We start from the raw sequence: 25,843 nt of genomic DNA, 5'->3' as shown, positions 1-25,843 counted from the left end.
AAACTGCTCTCTAATACCACCTCATACCCCCGCTGGGTCATGAATCTACAACCTATCATCAAGCTATTGTCTCCAAGGTACTCACTGATCACTTATTCTCTGGATATCTGCCCTCTGCAGGCTCCAGCCAAGACCCCAATCACACTCATATTCTGCTGTGCATCTTCCTTAACAATAAGTCCAATGGAGTCCCTCCTCCACAACCACACTCATTCTTCACATGTTCCCTCCTCCACAACCACACTCGTTCTTCACATGTTCCCTCCTCCACAACCACGCTCGTTCTTCACATGTTCCCTCCTCCACAACTACCCTCGTTCTCCACATGTTCCCTCCTCCACAACCACACTCGTTCTTCACATGTTCCCTCCTCCACAACCACCCTCGTTCTTCACATGTTCCCTCCTCCACAACCACACTCGTTCTCCACATGTTCCCTCCTCCACAACCACCCTCGTTCTTCACATGTTCCCTCCTCCACAACCACGCTCGTTCTTCACATGTTCCCTCCTCCACAACCACCCTCGTTCTTCACATGTTCCCTCCTCCACAACTACCCTCGTTCTCCACGTTCCCTCCTCCACAACCACACTCGTTCTCCACATGTTCCCTCCTCCACAACCACCCTCGTTCTTCACATGTTCCCTCCTCCACAACCACACTCGTTCTTTACATGTTCCCTCCTCCACAACCCCCCTCGTTCTTCACATGTTCCCTCCTCCACAACCACGCTCGTTCTTCACATGTTCCCTCCTCCACAACCACGCTCGTTCTTCACATGTTCCCTCCTCCACAACTACCCTCGTTCTCCACATGTTCCCTCCTCCACAACCACACTCGTTCTTCACATGTTCCCTCCTCCACAACCACCCTCGTTCTTCACATGTTCCCTCCTCCACAACCACACTCGTTCTCCACATGTTCCCTCCTCCACAACCACCCTCGTTCTTCACATGTTCCCTCCTCCACAACCACACTCGTTCTTTACATGTTCCCTCCTCCACAACCCCCCTCGTTCTCCACATGTTCCCTCCTCCACAACCACGCTTGTTCTTCACATGTTCCCTCCTCCACAACCACCCTCGTTCTTCACATGTTCCCTCCTCCACAACTACCCTCGTTCTCCACATGTTCCCTCCTCCACAACCACACTCGTTCTTCACATGTTCCCTCCTCCACAACCACACTCATTCTTCACATGTTCCCTCCTCCACAACCACCCTCGTTCTTCACATGTTCCCTCCTCCACAACTACCCTCGTTCTTCACATGTTCCCTCCTCCATAACCTCGCTCGTTCTTCACATGTTCCCTCCTCCACAACTACCCTCGTTCTTCACATGTTCCCTCCTCCATAACCTCGCTCGTTCTTCACATGTTCCCTCCTCCACAACCACACTCGTTCTTCACATGTTCCCTCCTCCACAACTACCCTCGTTCTCCACATGTTCCCTCCTCCACAACCACCCTCATTCTCCACATGTTCCCTCCTCCACAACCACCCTCGTTCTCCACATGTTCCCTCCTCCACAACCACCCTCGTTCTTTACATGTTCCCTCCTCCACAACCACCCTCGTTCTTTACATGTTCCCTCCTCCACAACCACCTTCGTTCTTCACATGTTCCCTCCTCCACAACCACCCTCGTTCTTCACATGTTCCCTCCTCCACAACCACCTTCGTTCTTCACATGTTCCCTCCTCCACAACCACCCTCGTTCTTCACATGTTCCCTCCTCCACAACCACCCTCGTTCTTCACATGTTCCCTCCTCCACAACCACCCTCGTTCTCCACATGTTCCCTCCTCCACAACCACCCTCGTTCTTCACATGTTCCCTCCTCCACAACCACCCTCGTTCTTCACATGTTCCCTCCTCCACAACCACCCTCGTTCTTCACATGTTCCCTCCTCCACAACCACCCTCATTCTCCACATGTTCCCTCCTCCACAACTACCCTCGTTCTTCACATGTTCCCTCCTCCACAACCACCCTCGTTCTTCACATGTTCCCTCCTCCACAACCACCCTCGTTCTTCACTTGCTCCATCCAAATCAAAGGTGAAGCCATGGGAATCCACAAGTACCCTGTCTGGTGAACTTAGCATTTTCTTCATAGTGAGTTTATCTCTTCCAGTAAGGAGACCAAAATTGTACACTGTACTTCAATATTGATGGCATCAATGCCCTCTACAGCTTCTTAGCTTCATCAAAATAGATTCTAGTTCTCTACCAGGTATAATAGGCTGAGATTGGATCCTTATTCATCACTATACTGCATGACCCCACCGACTTTTTCTTTTTGCCCGCCTTTCTCAAATGTCAAACACCCTGCACCCTAAAATAATTTTGTGAATTAGTTTAAATTTTCTCAAAATCTGTAGCAAAAACTACACTGAGAGGGTTTGGTCCTGATCTTAATCTGCTGTGTGTAACCTGTCACGCCTGCTTTAGAATGATCCCTATGCTTCTGAAATCTAAAGCCATCCCTCCTGCATCTTCTCTCCACCTATGCATTCGTATGTTTGATGCTTGTAGATATAAGGATTTTTTCAACATAAAAGACAAATACTATCCTGAAAGGGGGCATTCTTTTTCTTCTGGACCATCTCTTGCACCTTTGGTGAGATTGAATACAGCTATTTTTCTGAAAGCTGGGGATGGATTCCTGTGCCAGGTTTTTATCCCATAAAATCAGGTTATTTTATTGCCTTCCAAAATGAGTTAAGGTAGCATGAAGGGTGCAGATTTTCTAACAAAGGATATCTTGGCTAGAACTGGCAATTTCATAAGTCATCTTAATTCTTGGCTCTAAAATTGGTGTTGTGACTGTTAACCAGAGACACTGAAGCTGATAATATAGTTATCTTTATTCATCACAACTAGCTTCAGGAGGACCTCTTGGTAGAGTCTCCAAACCCAAATTACATAACATGTTTATACCCTTCAGAACAAAGGTTTTTTTTCAGCGTAGTCAGTGTGGTGTCAGGATTGGTCTCCTTTTCAGATTAACCGGGTCACGATATGAATGTTCCTGACTCGACCCTTGTATTTTTTACGAGGCCGAGTGGCTAGCTCAACACAGCCCGGCACGGATGGAAAGCGTGCTTGGGAGTGGCCTGACTTGGATTCGAACTCGGGAGCCTTCACTCCGGAGTCTGGCGCTGATGCCATTGCGCTACCTGCCGGCCAGGTACAGTAGGTGATTCAATGCTATTTCAATAATTACAATGATATTGTTTATATGATATAGTTGATAATGCTTTCTTTGAATTACCTATCTGCTGTGGGAGATACCTTTGAAAGTTCAAACACCTTTTCTGATAAATTCACACAGAATGTCGACATGCTTCTGGGGTCAGCAATGCTTCTAGACACCAAAAAATAGTGCTGTCAGGGTTGACTCTTGAGTACACAAATATCCCAGTGATTAATAGGCTATTTGATGTACTAAGTGATATTAGTCTGGTCTCCAAGTTTCTTTGAACTTGTTTACAATGGTGCAAATAACTTCGCCATGTTGCCTGGTTTAATGCATGCCTAGTAACATTGTCTTATGTTGCATCTCTTGAGAAACCTGCATCATGGTGCTCCACAGGCAATATTGTTTATTTTGCTTTTAACTTCAAACTGATTAATGCTTGTAACTTACAATTTACGTTAAGAACTGAAGACTGGTTCTTCTTTGAATTTATATCTGCTATATTCACATAACTCCAGAATACTTCCTAAAGCTGTTAAGCAAAATAAATTAACATATACATCAGTAACTGAATATCTAAGTATTAATAACAACTTTCAATGCATTAGTAAAAGTCCATGAACAAGGAGGAACAGGGGGTTCTTGAGGTCCATGTTCATAAATTGCCCAAAGTTGCCATGCAAGTTGATAGGATGGTTAAGAAGGCAAATGGTATATTGGCCTTCATTAGTTGGGGGAATGAGTTTGAGAGCCACAAGGTCTGTAAGACCCTTTAGAGGAGATTTACCAGGATGCTGCCGGAATTAGAGAGCATGTCTTAAGAGGATAGGTTGGGTGAGCTAGAGTTTTACTTTTTGGAGGATGAGAGGTAACTTGAAAGAGGTGAGCAAGTTGATAACGGGTATAGATAGAGTCGACAGCCAGCACCTTTTTCTGAAGGTGGAATTGAGGAAGCGTGTAATTTTAAGTTGATTGGAGGAAAGTATAGGGGGGATATCAGAGGTTAATTTTTTTTACAAGAGATTGGTGGGTGTGCGGAATGCACTGCCAGGGGTGGTGGTAGAGGCAGATAAATCTAGGACACTTAAGAAATCTTTAGATATGTACATAGATGTTTGAAAACTGGAAAGGCTATGTATGAGGGAAGGGTTAGATTGAAATTCGAGTAGGTTAAATGTCAGCATGACATTGTAGGCTGAGAGCCTGTATTTTGCAGTAATGTTCTATCTTTTAATGTCACTTATTTTAAAAAAAATTACTGTATGGCCTGCCATTAGTTCGTGGCCCCACTTATTACCTCGCCCGTTGACTCAGAGAGCAATGAAGTAGATCTAATAGTGCTTTAAAAGTAGTTTTATGATGGTTGCAAACAAATATTTTTCTTCAAAATAATATTTATTTGTAATGGAAACATAGAAGAAAAACTTAACACCATGGGTTTCAATTTTCACCTGGCATCCTTCCCTCTATAAGACTTATGGTACGTATTTGAAAATGGAAGGAACATAATGCTTACTTTTTCATTGCCCAAAGCAATGATGTAATTTTTACGTGGGCCATGTAAATTTGTCTCCAGAATTCACAACTACAGTAGTGGAAGGCAGCTTTCATCAACAACCTACAGTAAGTGCCCGCCATAGGATTCAGTTTATAATTATCTAGCAGAAATGTGAACATTTCTACAAGCAGTAAACAATCTTTAAAGGAAATGCTGGAAGCAAATTCAAAGGTGGCATGGAAATATTTTAACGAGCTTTCATGTAAAACTGGGAGAAGTGGGGATAGAGTCATCACTACAAATCCTCCCTTTTATTCCGACCCTCTAGATTAACTCTTTCATGCAGCCCTTGGGCTTTCAGTCTCTTGTTTGGTGAGCTGGCCACCAATCAACTGTATCCTAATGTGACCCAAACCAAATATGTTACTGGCATGTTGCACAAGAATTTAGAGGAGCCTCTGACCTCACAAGTGTTTTGAAGAATGTTTAAAATTGCTCCATGGTAACTCTGCTGATCTGGAACTGGAGAGGTGTGATTCATTACTCAGTGTAAGACTTGCACAGAGACATTTGTTATTATTTTCATTGTGATATAATTTACTTTATAACAGATGGTTATAGATGGAAACTCACTGCAAAGCCATTTCAAATGCACAGAAAGCTCAGGCCAAAAAGGAACTGAAACAGAATAGCACTGGAAGTGCAGCCAAGTGGATTGAAGAGAAGTCGAATGTAAGAGGATTTTATACTGTATTCTTAAAGTAATAACTTCAAAGACAAGACTTTGAAATTGAGCAAATGTTAAAGCACTTTTAAGCTGTATTGAATTCTCTTAATGTTGTGGGAACATTCAAATTGAATAGGGCATGAACAAAAATAAGTATTTATTATTAAACTGATATTGATATAAGTTTAAGAGAAATGCAGTAACATTTTCTTACGTGCACTATGTAAATTCCTCTAAGCAATTTAAGTGTCTGTGGATATCAGAGTCATTTAGCAACAGTAGAAATGCTTTTCACTGCCAAATCTCATAAGGCGTAAGCTCGGAGCAGGCTCTCAGGTTTTGATTACTTACAGATCGCTACCCATGGAATACTCTGCCTCACTGAGAGGCTGAAGAGTACAAGTCTCCAGCATATTTCACACCATGTATAAATCGTGGCCACGCTAGGTTGCATTCTGGTGATGAGTTGGTTGAAGCACAACCTAGGACAGTGAACAAATACAGAAAGATTACAGCATTAATGGGAACCACTTGACACATTAAGTTTATGCCGGCTTTATGAAAGAGTAATCCAGCTAATTCCAAAATCTTGTCTATTCCCCATAGACCTGCAGATTCTTTCCATTTGGATACTTACCCAGCTCCCATCTGAATTCTACACTCAAATCTGCACCAGTACTACTCTGTTAATGTATCTAGACACAAATCATGCAGTTTATAAAGAAGTTTTTCCTCAATTATCATTCCTACCTCCTTATTTTATCTCCCCTGGTTCTTGGTCTTTCTATTAGGGGAACAGTTTCTCTCTGTCTATACTGGTCATAAATTCAAACACCTCTGTAAGATCCCTTCACAATGTCGTCTGTTCCTAGCAGCACAAATCCAGCCTCAGTCCACCTGCATAGTTTCCCTCAGCCTGGGAATAAATTCAGTAAATTCCTTCTGTATTATCTCTATCACCTGTGTATTTCCTAAAGTGTTGGGTCCAGAACTAAACCCAATACCAAAGTTGCAGAGTTTATGAATCATTTGCCTTTCTATTTTGCTTCAACCTGCAATGGGGGTAACATGGGGGGGGGGTAATATTCCTAGAAACTAGTTCATATCGCTATTTTCTGTATAGACAAACCCCTCTTTTCCATTAAGTCCTGGGTTACAAGTGGAGAATTGTACCAATGGGATGTTCTTCTTTCATTAAGCTTTTTTTATCAGCAATGATAAAGCGCCCCACAACCGTTAGTTCATTGCTGAGGCCAACATTAAACTCTTGGGATGGACAAGGCATATATGAGAGAAACAGCAAATTCTGTCAATTGTAATGTTCAGTCTGTGGGGCAATGAAACTCGGATATAAAATATGATTGATTTACATAACATAAGAAATAGGAGCGGGGGTAGGGCCATCTATCCTGTTGAGCCTGCTCCACCATTCAATAAGATCATGACTGATCTGGCCATGGACTCATCTCCACCTACCTGCCTTTTCTCCGTAACACTTAATTTCCCTACTATGCAAAAGTCTATCTATCTTTATCTTAAATATATATACTGAGGTGGCCTCCACTGCTTCATTGGGCAGAGAATTCCACAGATTCACCACTGTCTGGGAAAAGCAGTTCCTCCTCATTTCCATGCTAAATCTACTCCCCCAAATCTTGAGGCTACGTCCCTAGTTCTAGTGTCACCTACCAGTGGAAACAACTTTCCTGCCTCTATCTTATCTATCCCTTTCATAATTTTATATGTTTCTATAAGATCTCCTCTCATCCTTCTGAATTTCAGTGAGTACAGTCCCAGGTGACTCAATCTCTCCGCATAGTCTAACCCTCTCGTCTCTGGAATCAACCTGGTGAACCTCCTCTGCACCGCCTCCAAAGCCAGTATGTCCTTCCTCAAGTATGGAGACCAGAACTGCATGCAGTCCTCCAGACGCAGCCCCACCAGTACCCTGTACAGTTACAACATAACCTCCCTGCTCTTAAATTCAAGCCCTCTAGCAATGGCCAACATCCCATTTGACTTCTTGATAACCTGCTGCACCTGCAAACCAACCTTTTGTGATTCATGCACAAACACTCCCAAATCCCTCTGCACAGCAGCATGCTGCAATATTTTACCATTTAAATAATAATCTGTTCTTCAATTTTTCCTTCCAAAGTGGATGACCTCACATTTACCAAGACTGTACTCCATCTGCCATACCCTTGCCTACTCACTTAACTTATCTATATCTCTCTGCAGACTTTCTGTATCTTCTGCACAATTTGTTTTTCCACTCGATTCAGTATCATGAGCAAACTCAGATACACTACACTCGACTCCCTCTTCCAGATCGTTAATGTATATCGTGAACAGTTGTGGGCCCAGCACCGACCCCTGTGACACACCGCTCACCACTGACTGTCAACCAGAGTAACACCCATGTATCCCAACTCTCTGCTTTCTATTAGTTAACCAATCCTCTATCCATGCTAATACATCACCCCCAATTCTATGCATCCTTAACTTGATAAATCTTTTATGCGGCATCTTATCGAACGCCTTCTGGAAATCCAGGAAAACATCATCCATCTGTTCCCCTCTATCCACTGCACTCATTATATCCTTAAAGAACTCCAGTAGGTTTGTCAAACAGGACCTGCCTTTGCTGGATCCATGCTGCATCTGCCTGATGGATCCATTTCTTTCCAGATGCCTCACTATTTCTTCTTTAATGATAGCTTCAAGCACTTTCCCAACTACAGATGTTAAACTAATTGGTCTATAGCTACCAGCCTTTTGTCTACATCCTTTTTTGAACAGTGGCATGACATTCGCTGTCTCCAATCCGCCAGTACCTGTCCAGAGTCCAGAGAATTTTCGTAAATTATCACCAAAGCCTCCACTATAACTTCTGCCATTTCTTTCAGTACCCTAGGATACATTCCACCAGGACCAGGGGACTTAATTATCTTGAGGTCCACAAGTTTGCTCAGCACCACCTCTTTAGTGAAAGCTATTGTATCGAGGTCCTCACCTCCCATCGCATCCATATCATCTCTCTTTGGTATGTTAGCCGTGTCCTCCACCATGAAGACCGACACATAATAGTCATTCAAAGCCTCTGCCATTTCCTCATTACCCAATATCAATTCCCTCTTCCCGTCCTCCAAGGGACCTACATTCACTTTAGCCACCCTTTTCCATTTTACATAGTTATAAAAACTTTTATTATCTGTTTTTATATTTTGTGCTACTTTATTTTCATAATCTTCCCTTTCTTTATTGCTTGCTTAGTGGTACTTTGTTGATTTTTAAAGTTTTCCCAATCTTCCAGTTTTCTGCTACTCCTGGCGACTTTGTATGCACAAGCTCTCAGTTTGCCGCATTCCTTTATTTCCCTAGTTATCCAAGGCTGGCTCGTCCCGACTTTACAGTCCTTGCTTGTGACTGGAATATACTTTTGTTGAGCGTCTCTCAGTGTCACCCTGATTGCATCCTTAATTAAGAGCGCTATCCCACCTCCCTTACCTTCCTGTCTATCCCCTCGTATAACCTGATATCCTTGGATATTTAATTCCCAATCCTCTTTATTGAGCACTGTGAAAAATCTCTTTGAAAGTCTTCCACTGTTTCTCAACTGTTCCACCATACAGCCTGTGTTCCCAATCTACACTAGCCAAATCGTCCATCATCCCATTGAAGTCTCCGTTGTTTAGGCATAATACATTGGTTTTTGATTAAACTATTAAACCCTCCATTTGTATGAGAAATTCAGTCATACTGTGATCACTCTTTCCTAGAGGATCCCTAACTACAAGATCATTAATTTTACCTTTCTTATTGCACAGGACCAGATCTAAGATAGCACATTCCCTTGCAGGTTCCGTAACATGCTCTTCAAGAAACCCATCATGGATGCACTCTGTGAAGTTCTGCTCATGACTGCATTGACCAACTTGATTCACCAATCTGTGTGCAAGTTAAAGTCCCCCACGATAACTGCTGTTCCATTCTCACATGCCTCAGATATTTATTGCCTGTGCCACTGTAATGTTATTATTCGGTGGCTAATAGACAATTCCCACCAGGGAATTCTTTTCCCTTTTCTATTCCTAATCTCTACCCAGATGGATTCAACATTTTGCTCCTTAGATCTTGTACATCTCTTACTATAACCCTGATCTCATCCTTAATTAAGAGTGCTACCCCACTTGTTTTTATCTACTGCCTTATTTAATTGCCTGAGAGGAAGCTAAACAGAGTTTCATTGTATCTATGTATAATGACAATAAAGATCATTCATTCCCTTACCTTCCTGTCTATCCTTTCATATAATCTGATATCCATGGATATTTAATTTGCTATCCTCTCCACCCAGCAACCATATTTCTGAAATGGCCACTAAATCATACCCTCTTGTACTGATCTGTGCCACAAATTCACTGACCTTGTTTCAAATACTACGGGCTATTAAAATAAAGTGCCCTTACACTCATTGCGCTTTTAAAATCTTCTAATCTTTTTGTCTTTTGCACTTGACTTTTCTTTATTCCACTCTTACTCTTCTCTTTTTATATCTTCTGCTTTTTCTTTATCTTTATCCACACTTTTCTCTTTTACTCTATCCATACTTTTCCAATCTGTTGAACCCAGCCCGCTGCTATTTAGTTTAAAGCCCCATCCACAGCCCTTGTTAAGTGATTCACTGGGATCCAGGCCCCATCATGGTTCAGGTGCAGCCCGTCCTATTGCAACAGCTCTCTTCTTCCCCAGTACTGGTGCCAATTTCCCATGAATTCAAACCCACTTCTCCCACATCAGTCCCTGAGCCACACAGTTAATTCTCTAATCTTCTTGGCCCTATGCCAATTTGCAGTGGCTCAGGTAGTAATCCAGAGATTACCACCTTTTTGGTTCTGCTTTTTAATTTAGTCCCTAGCTGCTCAAATTCCCTCAGCAGAACATCTTTTCTCGTTCTACCCGGTCATTGGTACCCACATGGACTATGACAACTGGATCTTTCACCTCCCTCTGCAAATTCCTCTGCAGGTCACATAAGATGTCCTGAACCTGGGCACTAGGCAGACAACACAGCCTTCGGGACACCCTATCCTCGCGACAGAGAACTCTGTCTATTCCCCTGGCTATACTATCCCCAATTACCATTTTATTTCTTCTCTCCCACCTCTCGAATGGCTCCCTGAACTACCGTGCCACAGTTAAGGTTGCTCATCCTTTCTACAGTCCCCACTTCCATTGACACAGGAAGTAAGAATCTCAGACCTTTTGGACAATCTCAAGGGCTGAGGCTCCTCCAGCACCATCTCTTGGATCCCAATACCCACCTCACTCACAGTCACACTTTCTTGTCCGAATTTGAGGCAGCTAGTTTAATGGGTGTGACTACCTCCTGAGACAGAGAATCCAGGTAACTCTCCCCCTCCCTGATGTGTTTGAAACTCAGATTCCAGGTCATCAACTTTGAGCCTGAATTCCTTGAGCAGCCAACACTTGCTGCAGAAATAGTCACCAGGAACCACAATGGGGCCCACCAGCTCCCAAATCATGCAGCTACAGCACATCACTTGATCCTGCATCATCCCTACTTTATTTAATTAGTTGTAACTTAGTGACTTTTTAATTCAACCACTACAATAGCCTTACCTGTGCCTTCCTGCTGAAGCCTCTTGAGCCAAAGCCTCAAGTTCCCACTCCTATACTTGTCCACTCACACAATGGCCGCTCCGCTTTGACCCTGCTTTACTTTTATTTGCTCCTGCTAATGAATCACAAATCAACTGGTCTGCTGCTGATCCGCCGAGCCCGGCAAAAAGTTCCTTTTTTAAACTCTTCTCCCTGACCAGTGCAAAGCTCTCTCCTCCTCTCTGCAAATCGATTGGTCTGCCGCTAATTGGGTTGGCTATTAAAGTCAAGTCCATCCTCTGCTACACCTTCTCCAGTCCAAGGACATGGTATGCTGCTACGTTAGGTTAGATCATTTGGAATTCAGGGAGAGATGGCTAACTGAATATACAATTGGCTTGACAATATGAAGCAGAGAATTATGTTGGAAGGTTGTCTCTTGACTGAAGTCTGGTGATAGTGCTGTGCCTCGGGAATTAGTGCTGGGGCCACTGTTTATCACCTGCTGTATATCAATAGTCCGGATGAGAACGTACAAGGCATGGTTCATAATTTTGCAGATGATATTAAAATTACCAGTATCTTTGACAGCGACATTATTAAAAATTACAGAGGGATCATGATCAGCTGGGAAATCACAAAGTGAGGTTAATGCAGACAAGTATGGCAGTTTGAAAAGTCAAATCAAAATAGGACTTTTACAAGAGCAAACATGAGGAAATCTACAGATGCTGGAAATTCAAACAACACACACAAAATGCTGGTGGAACACAGCAGGCCAGGCAGCATCTATAGGGAGAAGCGCTGTCGAAGTTTCGGGCTGAGACCCTTCGTCAGGACTAACTGAAAGGAGAGATACTAAGAGATTTGAAAGTAGTGGGGGGAGGGGGAAATGCGAAATGATAGGAGAAGACCGGAGGGGGTGGGATGAAGCTAAGAGCTGGAAAGGTGATTGGCAAAAGTGATAAAGAGCTGGAGAAGGGAAAGGATCATGGGATGGGAGGCCTCAGAGAAAGAAAGGTGGGGAGGAGCACCAGAGGGAGATGGAGAACAGGCAGAGTGATGGGCAGAGAGAGAGAGAAAAAAAACAACTAAATATGTCAGGGATGGGGTAAGAAGAGGAGGAGGGGCATTAACAGAAATTAGAGAAGTCAATGTTCATGCCATCAGGTTGGAGGCTACCCAGCCGGTATATCAGGTGTTGTTCCTCCAACCTGAGTTTGGATTCATTTTGACAGTAGAGGAGGCCATGGATAGACATATCAGAATGGGAATGGGACGTGGAATTAAAATGTGTGGCCACGGGGAGATCCTGCTTTCTCTGGCGGACAGAGTGTAGGTGTTCAGCGAAACGGTCTCCCAGTCTGTGTCAGGTCTCACCAATATATAAAAGGCCACACTGGGAGCACCGGACACAGTATACCACACCAGCCAACTCACAGGTGAAGTGTCGCCTCACCTGGAAGGACTGTCTGGGGCCCTGAATGGCGGTGAGGGAGGACGTATAAGGGCAGGTGTAGCATTTGTTCTGCTTACAAGGATAAGGGAGCGATCCCTGCAGAAAGCAGAAAGGGGGGGGGGGGGAGGGAAAGATGTGCTGGGTAGTGGGATCCCATTGGAGGTGGCAGAAGTTACGGAGAATTATACTTTGGACCTGGAGGCTGGTGGGGTGGTAGGTGAGGACAAGGGGAACCCTATCCCAAGTGGGGTGGCAGGCGGATGGGGTGAGGGCAGATGTGCAGGAAATGGGAGAGATGTGTTTGAGAGCATAGTTGATGGTGGAAGAAGGGATACCCCTTTGTTTAAAAAAGGAAGACATTTCCTTCGTCCCGGAATGAAAAGCCTCATCCTGGGAGCAGATGCGGTGGAGACAGAGGAATTGTGAGAAGGGGATAGCATTTTTGCAAGAGACAGGGTGGGAAGAGGAATAGTCCAGGTAGCTGTGAGAATCTGTAGGCTTATAGTAGATATCAGCAGATAAGCCGTCTCCAGAGGTTACATTGCAGTTACACAAGATGCTGGGAGGTTACATTGCAGTTACACCAGATGCTGGGAGGTTACATTGCAGTTACACAAGATTCTGGGAGGTTACATTGCAGTTGTACAAGATGCTGGGAGGTTACATTGCAGTTACACAAGATGCTGGGAGGTTATATTGCAGTTACACAAGATGCTGGGAAGTTACATTGCAGTTACACAAGATGCTGGGAGGTTACATTGCAGTTGTACCAGATGCTGGGAGGTTACATTGCAGTTGTACAAGATGCTGGGAGGTTACATTGCAGTTACACAAGATGCTGGGAGGTTACATTGCAGTTACACAAGATGCTGGGAGGTTACATTGCAGTTGTACAAGATGCTGAGAGGTTACATTGCAGTTATACGAGATGCTGGGAGGTTACATTGCAGTTGTACAAGATGCTGGGAGGTTACATTGCAGTTACACAAGATGCTGGGAGGTTACATTGCAGTTACACAAGATGCTGGGAGGTTACATTTTAGTTGTACAAGATGCTGGGAGGTTACATTGCAGTTATATGAGATGCTGGGAGGTTACATTGCAGTTGTACAAGATGCTGGGAGGTTACATTGCAGTTGTACAAGATGCTGGGAAGTTAGATTGCAGTTACACAAGATGCTGGGAAGTTAGATTGCAGTTACACAAGATGCTGGGAGGTTACATTGCAGTTACACGAGATGCTGGGAGGTTACATTGCAGTTGTACAAGATGCTGGGAGGTTACATTGCAGTTGTACAAGATGCTAGGAGGTTACATTGCAGTTACACAAGATGCTGGGAGGTTACATTGAAGTTACACAAGATGCTGGGAGGTTACATTGCAGTTACACAAGATGCTGGGAGGTTACATTGCAGTTGTACAAGATGCTGGGAGGTTACATTGCAGTTACACAAGATGCTGGGAGGTTATATTGCAGTTGTACAAGATGCTGGGAGGTTACATTGCAGTTGTACAAGATGCTGAGAGGTTACATTGCAGTTGTACAAGATGCTGGGAGTTTACATTGCAGTTACACACGATGCTGGGAGGTTACATTGCAGTTACACAAGATGCTGGGAAGTTACATTGCAGTTACACAAGATGCTGGGAGGTTACATTGCAGTTGTACAAGATGCTGGGAGGTTACATTGCAGTTGTACAAGATGCTGGGAGGTTACATTGCAGTTGTACAAGATGCTGGGAGGTTACATTGCAGTTACACAAGATGCTGGGAGGTTACATTGCAGTTACACGAGATGCTGGGAGGTTACATTGCAGTTACACGAGATGCTGGGAGGTTACATTGCAGTTGTACAAGATGCTGGGAGGTTACATTGCAGTTACACGAGATGCTGGGAGGTTACATTGCAGTTACACGAGATGCTGGGAGGTTACATTGCAGTTACACGAGATGCTGGGAGGTTACATTGCAGTTACACGAGATGCTGGGAGGTTACATTGCAGTTGTACAAGATGCTGGGAGGTTACATTGCAGTTGTACAAGATGCTGGGAGGTTACATTGCAGTTACACAAGATGCTGGGAGGTTACATTGCAGTTACACAAGATGCTGGGAGGTTACATTGCAGTTGTACAAGATGCTGGGAAGTTAGATTGCAGTTACACAAGATGCTGGGAAGTTACATTGCAGTTACACAAGATGCTGGGAGGTTACATTGCAGTTACACAAGATTCTGGGAGGTTATATTGCAGTTGTACAAGATGCTGGGAGGTTACATTGCAGTTACACAAGATGCTGGGAGGTTACATTGCAGTTACACAAGATGCTGGGAGGTTACATTGCAGTTGTACAAGATGCTGGGATGTTACATTGCAGTTGTACAAGATGCTGGGAAGTGACATTGCAGTTGTACAAGATACTGGGAGGTTACATTGCAGTTGTACAAGATGCTGGGAGGTTACATTGCAGTTGTACAAGATGCTGGGAAGTTACATTGCAGTTGTACAAGATACTGGGAGGTTACATTGCAGTTGTACAAGATGCTGGGAGGTTACATTGCAGTTGTACAAGATGCTGGGAAGTTACATTGCAGTTACACAAGATGCTGGGAGGTTACATTGCAGTTGTACAAGATGCTGGGAAGTGACATTGCAGTTGTACAAGATTCTGGGAAGTGACATTGCAGTTACACAAGATGCTGGGAAGTGACATTGCAGTTGTACAAGATTCTGGGAAGTGACATTGCAGTTACACAAGATGCTGGGAAGTGACATTGCAGTTGTACAAGATTCTGGGAAGTGACATTGCAGTTGTACAAGATTCTGGGAAGTGACATTGCAGTTACACAAGATGCTGGGAAGTGACATTGCAGTCACACAAGATGCTGGGAGGTTACATTGCAGTTACACAAGATGCTGGGAAGTGACATTGCAGTTACACAAAATGCTGGGAAGTGACATTGCAGTTGTACAAGATGCTGGGAAGTGACATTGCAGTTGTACAAGATTCTGGGAAGTGACATTGCAGTTACACAAAATGCTGGGAAGTGACATTGCAGTTGTACAAGATTCTGGGAAGTGACATTGCAGTTACACAAGATGCTGGGAAGTGACATTGCAGTTGTACAAGATTCTGGGAAGTGACATTGCAGTCACACAAGATGCTGGGAGGTTACATTGCAGTTACACAAGATGCTGGGAAGTGACATTGCAGTTGTACAAGATGCTGGGAGGTTACATTGCAGTTGTACAAGATTCTGGGAAGTGACATTGCAGTCACACAAGATGCTGGGAAGTGACATTGCAGTCACACAAGATGCTGGGAGGTTACATTGCAGTTACACAAGATGCTGGGAAGTTAGATTGCAGTTACACAAGATGCTGGGAAGTTACATTGCAGTTACACAAGATGCTGGGAAGTTACATTGCAGTTACACAGGATGCTGGGAGGTTACATTGCAGTTACATAAGATGCTGGGAGGTTACATTGCAGTTACATAAGATGCTGGGAGGTTACATTGCAGTTACATAAGATGCTGGGAGGTTACATTGCAGTTACATAAGATGCTGGGAGGTTACATTGCAGTTACATAAGATGCTGGGAGGTTACATTGCAGTTACACAAGATGCTGGGAAGTTACATTGCAGTCACACAAGATGCTGGGAAGTTAGATTGCAGTTACACAAGATGCTGGGAAGTTACATTGCAGTTACACAAGATGCTGGGAAGTTACATTGCAGTTACACAGGATGCTGGGAGGTTACATTGCAGTTACATAAGATGCTGGGAGGTTACATTGCAGTTACACAAGATGCTGGGAGGTTACATTGCAGTTACACAAGATGCTGGGAGGTTACATTGCAGTTACACAAGACGCTGGGAGGTTACATTGCAGTTACACAAGATGCTGGGAGGTTACATTGCAGTTGTACAAGATACTGGGAGGTTACATTGCAGTTACACAAGATGCTGGGAAGTTACATTGCAGTTACACAGGATGCTGGGAGGTTACATTGCAGTTACATAAGATGCTGGGAGGTTACATTGCAGTTACATAAGATGCTGGGAGGTTACATTGCAGTTACACAAGATGCTGGGAGGTTACATTGCAGTTGTACAAGATGCTGGGAGGTTACATTGCTGTTACACAAGATGCTGGGAAGTTACATTGCAGTTGTACAAGATGCTGGGAGGTTACATTGCAGTTGTACAAGATACTGGGAGGTTACATTGCAGTTGTACAAGATACTGGGAGGTTACATTGCAGTTGTACAAGATGCTGGTGAGGCTGCCCTTAGTATATTGTGTTCAGGTTTGCCCATTCTGTGATAGGTGGGATGCCATTAAAATGGAAAGGGTGTAGAAAAGATTTATGAGCTTGTAGCCAGGAGTCAAAGGTTTGAGTTTTTGGGAGAAGTTGGATGGGCTAGGACTTTATTCCTTGGATCATAGAAGACTGAGACATAATTCATCCTATTCTCATGCTCCCCAATCCAGGCAAAATCCTTGTAAATCTCCTCTGCACCCTTTCTATGGTTTCTGTGGAAGTCGAATCTAGATAAAGTCATGAGAAAAAAGATAGGGTGAATACACTCAGTCCATGGAATGGTATAGAGGAATATGGGACAAATGCAAGAATGTAGGACTAGCAATGGAGGGGCATCTTTGTCAGCATTGACCAGCTGGGCTGTTGGGCTTGTTTTGGTGTTGTGTGACTCTGACTATGTTCATGACTGAAGACACGTGAACAAGTGTCTCAGTGAGCAGCACTACACATTCTTCATCTGTGAAGCATTTTCTCTGATGTTGCAAGGCTCATGGATTGGGAAGGGACTTAGGAGTTGGGAATATCAAGAGATGAGATTATACAATCGGGGTCCATGGGAGAAATGGAGATCAGGTGCATAATCATTTAAAGCATGGTGAATTGAGTAAAGATCAAGGGATTAATTTAATGAGCTGCCCATGGTTATAGTGACTCCTCATCTTGCTGCATGTCATAGAAAATGCTTCATACAATATAGTGGGTGTGCTGTACCATGATATCTGTTCACGTATCCTTGGACTGGTGAGGGTATGGCAAAGAGAGACTGGGCTGTGACTGCATCTCATCGAACATAGAAAACATACAGCGCAATACAGGCCCTTCGGCCCACAAAGCTGTGCTGGGAACATGTCCTTACCTTAGAACTACTTAGGCTTTCTCATACCCCTCTATTTTTCTAAGCTCCATATACCTGCCCAGGAGCCTCTTAAAAGACCCTATCATTTCCGCCTCCACCACCATTGCTGGCAGCCCACTCCATGCACTCACCACTCTCTGCGTAAAAAACTTACCCCTGCTATCTCCTCTGTACCTACTTCCAAGCACCTTAAAACTATACCCTCTCATGCTAGTCATTTCAGCCCTGGGAAAAAGCCTCTGACTATCCACACGATCAATGCCTCTCATCATCTTATACACCTCTATCAGGTCACCTCTTATCCTCTGCCACTCCAAGGAGAAAAGCCCAAGTTCACTCAACCTATTCTCATAAGGCTTGCTCCCCCAATCCAGGCAACATCCTTGTAAATCTCCTCTGCACTCTTTCTATGGTTTCTGTGGAAGTCGAATCTAGATAAAGTCACTCAGAGACCGTATAAGTACAAACTCCTTATTCAAAGCACCCGGGGTTTCCATGTCCTTCCTGTAGTGAAGCGACCAGAATTGAACTCCAAGTAGGGCCTGACCAAGGTCCTATATAGCTGCATCTTATACACCTCTATCAGGTCACCTCTCATCCTTCATTGCTCCAAGCAGAAAAGGCCAAGTTGTAAATCTCCTCTGCACCATTTCTATAGTTTCCACATCCTTCCTGTAGTGAGGTGACCAGAACTGAGCACAGTACTCCAAGTGTGGTCTGACCAGGGTCCTATATAGCTGCAACATTATCTCTCGGCTCTCAAACTCAATCCCACAGTTGATGAAGGCCAATGCACCATATGCCTTCTTAACTACACAGTCAACCTGTGTAGCAGCTTTGAGTGTCCTATGGACTCGGACCCCAAGATCCCTCTGATCCTCCACACTGCCAAGAATCTTACCATTAATACTATATTCTGCCATCATATTCAACCTACCAGAATGAACCACCTCACACTTATCTAGGTTGAACTCCATCTACCACTTCTCAGCCCAGTTTTGCATCCTATCAATGTCCCGCTGTAACCTCTGACAGCCCTCCACACTATCCACAACACCCATAACCTTTGAGTCATCAGCAAATTTACTAACCCATCCCTCCACTTCCTCATCCAGGCCATTTATAAAAATCATGAAGAGTAGGGGTCCCAGAACAGATCCCTGAGGCACACCACTGGTCAATGATGATGTCATTGAGAGATTAAAATAAAAATAGGCAAAATTTTGTTTATTTAATTTTTCCCCACCTAAATTACATAAGAGTGAATTTTATTCCGTATGTCAAATATTTGGTTGTTGATCTGTGAATTCTAGTGTAGCGAATTTCCATAAACTGAACAGTTGTAAATCAGTGGTTGCTGCTACTTTAAAAGCCTAGACTTCTATATGTCTTTTTAAATGATTCTACAATTCAAAATAATAGATTCTATATACAAATTCCAAGGTACCTTTGCATTCGGTAGATTTAAAATAGTTAAAAGAATTTAGATACCATTAATAATGTTGAGGCGGGATTTGTTTGGGCTGTTTTGATGCCAAATATATGACAATCGTCCTGTACAATTAGCCAAGTATAGAACATCTTTGTATATTTTAAAATGTTTTGAACAAATCACTCAGGAACAAAAATAAGGTATACTAATTAAATATATTTTGGTGCTTCTCAGACTGCTTTTACTACCAATATAAAGCTCTACTGCATCACCATTTAAAAGTAGCTCAGCAATAATATGAGTAGGCTGACTTTCATCAATCCTCTACCTTCACTAATCCACAATTTACTCTCTATTTTGGATTATGAGCTCAGGAGACTGTGGAAATTCAGCATGTCATCAAAAACTTCAACAAACTTCTAGACATAAGTGGTGGAAACTGTGCTGATAGACAGCATTATGGCCTGGTTTGGGAACACCAATGCCTTTGAGTGGAAAATTCTACACAAGATAGTATATTCAGTCCAATATATCAGGGGTAGAGCCCCCCCCCCAAACCATTGAGCACATCTACGTGAAATGCTGCCGTAGTAAAACATTATCCATCATCAAAGATCCTCACCACCCAGGCCATGCTCTTTTCTCACCACTGCCATCAGGTTGGAAGTACAGGTGCCTCAGGACTCGCACTACCAGGTTCAAGAACAGTTATTACCTCTCAACCATCAGGCTTCTGAACAAAAGGGGGTAACCACAATCATTCTATTTCTGGTGTTCCCAAACCGATGGTCTCACTTTAAGGACTCTTTATCTTGTAAGTTCATGCTCTTGTTATTTATTCCTATTCATTTATATTTCCAGGATGCTCTTCAGGAAGAAGGCACAGGAGCCTCAGAACTCGCACCACCAGGTTCAGGAATAGTTATTACTCCTCAAACATCAGGCTCTTGAACCAAAGGGAATAACTTCACTTCATCATTGAAATGTTCCCAGAACCTCTGGACTCACTTTCAAGGACTCTTCATCACATGTTTTTGATATCTATCAATATTTATTTCATCTTTTTTTGTACTTGCATAGTTTATTTCTTTTGCACACTGGTTGAATGCCAAAGTTGGCGCAGTCTTTCATTGATTCTATTATGGTAATTATTCTATTATGGATTCAATGAGTATGCCCACAAGAAAATGATTCTCAGTTATATATGGCGACATATATGTACTTTGATAATAAATTTTCTTCAAACTTTGAAATTTCATGGTTACATACTTAGATAATGCAAGCCATATAATAAACCTCAAGGATTTCAGCTCCTACTGCTATCCCATAGTCTGAGGGTAGAAATCAATACCTCCATATCAGAAACATTAATTTTGTTACAGTTCATTTTGGATCAATTAACCCCTCAGGGTGTAGGCAAGTATGTATTAAGTATTTAATCCATATTGACTTCAGCCCACTGAAATGTTCTGAGTGTCTCTAAGCATTCGGGAGAATGAGAAGTTTATAGATAGTAGTTTCAGGGAGGTAGTTACGCCAAAGGAGCAGTGCTCAGGTAATTGGGTTACCGTCAGGTGAGGGAAGGGCAGGCAGAGCAGGGTTCCCCTGTGGCCATTCCCCTCAACAACAAGCATAACGATCTGGATACTGTTGGGGGGGATGGCTTACCTGGGACAAGCTGCGGCAGCCAGATCTCTGGCACTGAGTCTGGTTCTGCAGTACAGAAGAGAGGGTGGAAGAAGAGGAGAGCGGTAGTGATGGGGTACTCGATAGTTAGAGGCACAGACAGGAGGTTCTGTGGTCATGACAAAGACTCCCGGATGGTTTGTTGCTTCCCGGGTGCCAGGGTCAGGGATGTCTCTGGTCGCGTGCACAGCATTCTGAAGTGGGAAGGTGATCAGCCAGATGTCATGGTACGCATCGTTACCAATGATGTAGGAAGAAAGAGTGAGGAGGTCCTGAAGAGTGAGTATTGAGAGCTTGGTAGGAAGTTAAAAAGCAGGACCTCGAGGGTGGTAATCTCAGGATTGCTACCTGTGCCACGTGCTAGTGAGGGTAAGAATAGGATGCTCTGGAGGATGAACACATGGCTGAGGAACTGGAGTAGGGGGCAGGGTTTCAGATTTCAGGATTATTGGGACCTCTTCTGGGGCAGGTGGGACCTGTACAAGAGAGACGGGTTACAACTGAACTACAAGGGGACCAATATCCTTGCAGGGACGTTTGTTAGTGCTGTTGGGGGGGGGGGGGGGGGGTAGGGGTTTAAACTAGATTTGCAGGGGGATGGGCACCAGAGTGCCAGAGCAGATAGTGGAGTGGGGGTGAAAATATCTGATGTTAAAGGTTCATGCAAAGTCACAAATAGAAGGGTTGTGTGTGGTGGTAATAATCTTCTGAGGTGTGTCTATTTCAATGCGAGGAGTAATATGGGGAAGGCTGATGAGCTGAGGGTGTGGATTGACACGTGGAATTGTGAAATTGTAGCCATTAGTGAAAATTGGCTACAGGAGGAGCAGGACTGGCAGTTTAATATTCCAGCATTCCGATGTTTCAGACGTGATAGAGGCAGAGGGATGAAGGGTGGGGGGTGGCATTGCTAGTCAGGCAGGGCAGATTAGTGGGCTTGTCTACTGAGGCCATATGGGTAGAGCTGAGAAACAGGAAAGGTATGACCACATTAATAGGGTTGTATTATAGACTACGCAATAGTCAGCGAGAATTGGAGGAGCAAATCTGCAGAGAGATAGCAGACAACCGCAGGAAACATAAAGTTGTGATTTTAGGGAATTTTAATTTTCCACATATTGATTGGGACTCCCATACTGTTAAAGGTCTAGACAGGTTAGAGTTTGTAAAATGTGTTTGTAAAATTTGTAAATGAAAGTGTAGATACGACTTCCAAGTTCGCAGAGTGGAACTGTCCCAGTGCAGAGTTTTTCCATTTTACAAACCCTCCCATGCAGATTTGTTTGTGCAGTTCACATGAAGAAGAACTGCAGAAATCCATCTGTTATCATCAGAAAAGCAATCAATAACTGTGCAAGGCATAATATTACTCCAGGTTACAAAAGTAAGTAGTGAAAAAGCAGAATAATGAGGTTGTGTCCATGGGTTCATGCACAATCCAGAAATCTGACGATGGAAGGGAAGAAGCTGTTAAGTATGCGTTTTCAGATTCCTGAACGTCTTCCTTGATGGTAGTAATGAGAAGAGGGCATTCCTAGATGGTGAGGATCCTTCACGATAGCTGCATCCTTCTTGAGGCACTGCTTCTTGAAGATGTCCTAATTGATGGGGAGGGTTGTGCCCATGATGGAGCTGACTGAGTCTACAACCACCTTCAGCCTGTTGCAGTCCTGTGTACTGGAACCTCCATATGAGGCACTGATGCAACCAGTCAAAACGCTCTCCACCAAGCATCTGCACGAGTATTCGGTGGCCCACAAAATCTCCTCAAGCTCCTAATGAAGCTCCTTCTTCATGACTGCATCAATGTGGTAGACCTAGAAGAGATACTCTGAGAGTTGATGCCCAGGAACTTGAAGTTGCTCACCCTTGCCACCACAGATCCCCTCAATGAGGACAGATGTGTGTTGTCTCGACTTTCCCTTCCTAAATGACATGGATAGAGTGAATGCACTCAGTCTCTTGCCCCAGATTGGGGAGTCAAGAACTAGAGGGCATTGGTCTAAGGCAAGAAGGGGGAAGGTGATCTGTACGTGGAATGAGCTAGCATAGGAAGTTGTTGAAGCAGATCTATTAACAGCATTATCAAAGGCTCTTGAATGTGTACTTGGATTGAAAATTTACAGGAATATGGGCCAAATGTCAGCAGATGGGAATAGCTTAGCTGGATATCTTGGTTAGCATGGATAAATTGTACAGATGGCCGTGTTTCCTTACTGCTTGGCTGTAATATGAAAAGAAAAGAAAATTTTCCTGTGCTTATCATTTTAAATTTTCAGTATTTTATTAAAATTTCACAATATTATGTCCAATTATTTCTGAAAATATGTTAGCATGCTCTTTGCCAGACAAATCATGGACTAAATAGATAGGCCTAGACAGATTGGATGTGGAGAGGATGTTTCCAATAGTGGTGGAGTCTAGGACCAGAGGACACAACCTCAGAATAGAGGGATGTCCATTTAGAACAGCGATGAGGAGGAATTTCTTCAGTCAGAGAGTGGTGAATCTATGGAATTTACTACCACTGGCAGCTGTACAGGCCAAGTCATTGTGTATCTTTAAAGTGGAGGTTGATAGGTTCTTGATTAGTCAGGGTGTCAAAGGTTACGCTAAGGCAGGAGAATTGGGTTGAGAGGGATAATAAATCAGCCATGATAGAATGGAGAGCAGACTCGATGGGAAGAATGGCCTAATTCTGCTCCTATGTTTTATGTTCTAAATAGAACAAAGTAAGTTTATTATGTCAAATGTGCTACTCTTCCTTTAAGCCACTTTAATATTCATTGCAGTGCAAAACATGCAGAAAATACCAAAATGTTTATATGACTGCATTATAATCAATAAATTTTAACCTTTAATAAGACTCAACAGTAATTGTCTTTTTTGTACGTATGTAACAATCCAGATGTCAGACTAATGAAAAGGTATTTCTTTCACAGGGAGACTTTAGTGATTTGTATACATAACATTGTACAAATCTTGGATGTTTTTTGTCCAGACCTGTTTTGTAATAATTAGTTCAATCAGTATTTAATGACTAGGCAGTAAAACATTTGAACTATGATCAGCCATGAAAGATATAAATGTGTCATTACCGTGCTGATAACAGTTAACTGGGAAGAAAGTGCATTCCACATTCTCCCAAGAAATGTGAGAAAATTGTGAAGTAGTCCTGTAGTGTTATTTTTGGAACCGCAACACCAGCAGCTAAGTTCTCTTTTCCTTCATCTCTTCAATAGGTGTACATTTGCAGTGAAACCTTCTCCTGGAGTAAGGAAGCCCAAGGGAGATCTTGCATTTGAACTCTGTCAAATTGAAGAACCTGGAGAAAAGCAGCCAGAAGATTTCAAAGCTGCTTTTTGTGCTCACTGCCACAAGCCTGTCAGACTTGCAGCTGTGTCCTGAATTTGTGTGCAAGACCCTGAAGGCTGCAGGTTTCTCCTGGGAATCAGGCCACCAGATGTGGGTACATGATGGACTGTAAAGGCACCACATTCTGCTGATCTAATCTGTCTGAGGGTGATGGATACTGACAAGAACTTCTGATTTTAATCAGTAACTATATTAGTAAATGTGATGAATTTGTCATTTGTTTATTCATGGGTTTCCCGAATCAAAATCAGAATCAGAGTCAGGTTTATTATCACTGACATGTGTCGTGAAATTTATGAACTTAGCAGCAGCAGCAGTTTAATGCAATACAAAAAAAAAGAAAATAAATAAGTAAATCAATTACAGTAAGTATATTGAATAAATTAAAATAGCGTGAAGACAGAAATAATATATATTTAAAAAAAGTAGTGTTCATCGGTTCAATGTCCATTTAGGAATCGGATGGCAGGGGGAAGAAGCTGTTCCTGAATCCCTGAATGTGTGCTTTCAGACTTCTGTACCTCCCGTCTGATGGCAACAAAGAGAAGAGGGCATGTCCTAGGTGATTGGGGTTCTTAATAATGGACGTCACTTTTCTGAAGCACCACTTATCCAGTAACCTTTCCTGATATTGAAATCTATTTACTTCTATTGACTTCAATCCTCTTAGAATAACTGTTTGCTATTCCTTTCTTTTCTGATTTAAACTGTCTTGTTACTTACTCTGTGAATACTGAGAACTTAAAAATCTCATCTTCTGATGTTTGTCTAACTTTATCGCAATTTTGAGGTTAAGCAAGGACCAGCAACCTTCAATGCTCAAATTTAGGAAATGCACAGTATCGGTGAACAAAAAAAAAGTATTGGCCTTGAAATTATGCTCTGAGATAACAGAATGCAAACTCTCTGCTGTAGGTGTCACCTACTTGTTTTTAACCAGTTAATATATACCCTGAAATATCAGAGAGAGAAATGTTACACCAGTGTGCAGAACTCTGGCTTGCCAATAATCTATTCATGAGCATTGTGTCAATATTTTAATACAAGCCATCAAATTCTACATTTCTAGAGCTTTTAATGTGATTGACTAGATATTTTCTCTGCTAATATTGTTTAAACAAAACTGTAAAAGAAAATAAATCATAGATTCCAAAAATATGAAAAGCATTTCAAAAAAAATTTGTAGTGGTTGTAAAATTTAAAGGTGCCTTTTTTTCCAGCTACTCTGTATCATTGCAGCTTTATATATGTGTGCGTGTGTGTGTGTGTGTATATATATATATATATATATAGACATATACACACATGTGTGCGCGCGCAATCTTGTATGCAGGTAGTTATAAGGGTGGTGATAATGGTGGCTGTTGGACAGCATAGAGTGAAGAGAGGAAAGAGCAGTGACCTGTATCTACAAGTCTGGCATTCATTAGGAAAAGGATACACTCAGTAGCCTCTTTGTTAGGTATGATTAATATCATTAATATTAATATCTTATCAGTCAATCATGTGGTAGCAACTCAATGCATGAAAGTATGCAGACATGGACAAGAGGTTCAGATATGTTCAGACCAAACATCAGAATGGGGGAAGAAATGTGATCTAAGTGACTTTGACCGTGGAATGATTGTTGGTGCCAGACAGGGTGGGTTGAGTATCTCA

At 42.9% G+C, this 25,843-nt stretch overlaps 1 long non-coding RNA gene across 1 annotated transcript; it reads left to right on the top strand.

The window, feature by feature from the left end:
* Positions 1–5,284: 5,284 nt before the first annotated feature.
* LOC140739595 (uncharacterized) lies at positions 5,285–25,288 on the top strand. Its single transcript, XR_012101680.1, has 3 exons — positions 5,285–5,429; positions 19,985–20,267; positions 24,052–25,288. It is a non-coding gene; the product is annotated as an uncharacterized lncRNA (long non-coding RNA).
* Positions 25,289–25,843: the final 555 nt, after the last annotated feature.

This window comes from Hemitrygon akajei, chromosome 15 (genome assembly GCF_048418815.1).
Source record: "Hemitrygon akajei chromosome 15, sHemAka1.3, whole genome shotgun sequence".
NCBI lineage: Eukaryota > Metazoa > Chordata > Chondrichthyes > Myliobatiformes > Dasyatidae > Hemitrygon > Hemitrygon akajei.
Note: the sequence above shows the minus strand (reverse complement) of the source record. Positions and strands in the feature narration are given on the sequence as shown.